Source organism: Acyrthosiphon pisum, chromosome X (genome assembly GCF_005508785.2).
Source record: "Acyrthosiphon pisum isolate AL4f chromosome X, pea_aphid_22Mar2018_4r6ur, whole genome shotgun sequence".
Classification (NCBI taxonomy): domain Eukaryota; kingdom Metazoa; phylum Arthropoda; class Insecta; order Hemiptera; family Aphididae; genus Acyrthosiphon; species Acyrthosiphon pisum.
This window is the reverse complement of record NC_042493.1, coordinates 25,543,430-25,546,891: the sequence shown is the minus strand read 5'-3', so window position 1 is coordinate 25,546,891 and position 3,462 is coordinate 25,543,430.

Here is a 3,462-nt window from a genome sequence, read left to right as displayed (position 1 = left end):
ACCTAAAATCAAATTGTAAATTTACATATTATATGTTATATAAAATAGTTAACCGGGGAACGAGGTGGCCGAGCGGCCTAAGGCGTCGGTTGCGGCGCTGCCGTCGCTGGTTCGATCCACGGCCACTGGGCGGCATTTTTCTTCGGGCAAGTCCGGAGAACAAGTGCCGCCATTCCCCACCCGGGCATGGCAGATACCTACGGGTGCCCAAATCAAAAATGCTGCCACAACAAACACACACGTGTTCCTCCCCCTACCAACAAAAAACCTACAAATAAAAAAAAAAAAATAGTTAACTCTATACCTTCGACACAAGCTATGCTTACGGAAGGTATGTATAATATAATAAAAAAAAAAAAACAAAAAAAAAAAAAAAAATTTAATATACATTAATAGCGCACTAATGTTTGGCAAAAGAAAAATTTTAAAATTGTAAATTTTTCCATGAGGGGGGCTGGGGAAATGCCCAAAAAGGAAAAACGATTTTTCTCTCGTACAACGGGTGTCACACAAATTCTGGTTGTTGTCGCAGAAATTCACAGTTCACACAAATGGCGCACTAATGTTTAGTAAAAGAAAAATTTCAAAAATGTTATTTTTCCATGAGGGGGGGGGGCTGGCGAACATTTCTCCAGCCCCCCATATATGTTTTTGAATTTACGGTTAAACCAGTATCACACAAATTCTAAAAGTAGTCATACAAATTCACATTAATGGCACACTAATGTTTAGCACAAAAAAAATGTCAACAATTTTATTTGGGGGAGCTGGTGAAATGTACGTGATTGTTTACCATTTTACCAAAATTTAACGGGATCTAATGAAATTGTTAGTATTAATAGTATGATTATATTTAATAGTTTGAGATATTGAAATTGGAGATAGTCTATAATATTGTGTTTTTTGCGACCACGGGTCGGACTTTATAATGGCCGGACTATACATGCCTAGTTCCGTGCGTCATTTTTAATCTACCGCGTGCGGTGTCGATTCCTATGCCGATAACTGTCGACGTTTTTGTTTTAAAACATTAAATAGCATCTAATTAATCAGTGCTATAATGAAAAACAAAACATAACGAATATATATATAATAATATATTATAATAATATTTTGATAATATTTCCCCCGAATTTCTTAAAGAAACATCATTTATTTTGTCACCAATTATAACCTTTTCATTTAATAAGTCAATACAAACAAGTATATTTCCCAATACATGGAAGTATTCTTTCATCTCACCTATATTTAAAAAAGGAGACAAATCTCAAGTTTTTTATTTTTCACTTCATGATAAGGATATCCATAATATGTGTTTTTCTTAAAATTAACTTCATTAAACTTGATGCATACCTATTTGTACAAAGTGGGTACACTGAAAAGGTCGATTTTCAAAGTTTAGTTATACCTAAAGTATAAAACAGATTGAAAATTAATGATTAATGTATTAGAATCAAGTACCTACATAACATATTTTTTTAAGGAATATTTCCTTAAAATTACCTCTATCTCTTTTTATTTTTCCTCACATGTTTTCTACTAAACTCTGGTAGCTTTGTCTTATTGGCAATTTCTACACAAATTTTGAAAATTTAATTTATTACATTTTATATGTTAATTTTTTATTGGAAAAGCATAGTATTTACCACTCTATTGTTCCATGTTTACTAATGACCTATTGATTTTAAATTAACGATCTTAAGTGAGTATTCTTATTTTGAACCATTATTGTGAAAATACGTTTTTAATATTGGCTGTTTCACAGCTTTATCCTGTAAATAATATTTACCAAAACATTTTAACAAAATAATTATATTTTTATATTTTTACAGTATTAAAAAAGTCACCATTAAAACCATCGCAATGGGGGTGATCATCAAATAAGTAATCATATGGCTAAAAGTATGATATTATTGATTCGTTTCATAACTATTGTTTAAGTTTATTATGATTTAAAATATATTTTGAATTTTTTGGGTGCTTCCAAATCTCCTATAAAGTCTAAAAAGATAGGTGTGGACCACTTAAGTATTAATAATAATCCTCTGCATAGTAAGCATAGTGTACATAGGTTTTATAAATTAATTAATATATTAAATTAATTTAAAAGTTTCTAATAAGATCATTATCATTAAATTAAAAATATTACGAACTTGCATATTATATACTTTAAAGTATAATTATTAACTAATTTGTATGACTTTTCTTTAATTGATGAATTAAAATATATTTTAGGTGCTCTCAAATCTCCTATAAAGTTGCAAAAGATAGATGTTTACAGCATAAGTATTAATAATAGTCTTCTGTATAATAAGTATAGTATACATAGTTTCTATAACTTAATTAAAATATTAAATTAATTTTGAAGTTTCTAAAGCTCATTATTATTAAATTAGGAAAATTATGAAATTACATATACTTTAAAGTTTAATACAATCAACTAATTTTTATAAATATTGTTTTTATTTTTTAATTGATGAACTAAAATCTCCTATAAAGTCTGAAATGATAGACGTTGATAACATAGGGCCCCCTAGCCCGCCCTAGTTGCGCCACTGGATATGAGGGTTCCCTTATTCATAGAGTACCAACCATTATCCATACATGACACTTTTACAAAAAAATTGGGATAAATAAATACGTGACCTCAATACCTAATATACAACGCCAATATAATAATCATAAGGGAAACTAGAACATTTTATTAGGATAGACCAAATGATAAATATTAAATATTAAATAAAATTCTAATTACAAAATAAGATTTTAATTTTATATCATATGAAGTCAGTATGTTTATTTTACCCATTCAGTATTAGATAAGGCCATTGACAGGCCAGACCTTATGATAACAATATTAATATTATACTTAATAAACAAAATCCAAATATTTTCGAATTAAATGTATAATACTATTGAATATATTGTTTCCAATAATTACAAATGGTTACAGATCGAAAAGAAAACAACAAATTTAAATCGATTTGGTTAAAAATAAATACTGATATCAGAAACTCGAAAAAATAAATACTGATAATCGAAATCGAAGTAGTTTCACTTTTACGCTTTTTTTTTACACATCGTGTTTTAGAATTTTTCTGTCAGATTGAACTTTCACGGCCGAAGAACTTCGAGAAAATGTGCTCGAATCAACAATTTCTGATCAAAAACTCCTAATAAATGGATCGATGTTTTCAAAGTAGTTAGTATATAGTAAGTTTCCTTGGTTGGAATATTTAAATTATTGGGGAGAAAAAAAATTGGGAGAATTGGTAGCGATCCGCATTTACATAGGATTTAGCATAACTGAATACTCCCTGTAAATGCTATATCCTCGGCTGACAATGATAATATTACTAGATTAATGCATGACAAAATAAATAAGTATGTCAGCAATATTACCGGTTTAGAATCAAATCGCGCACCCACCCTCCGCCCAGCCATGTACTGTGACGTAGCATC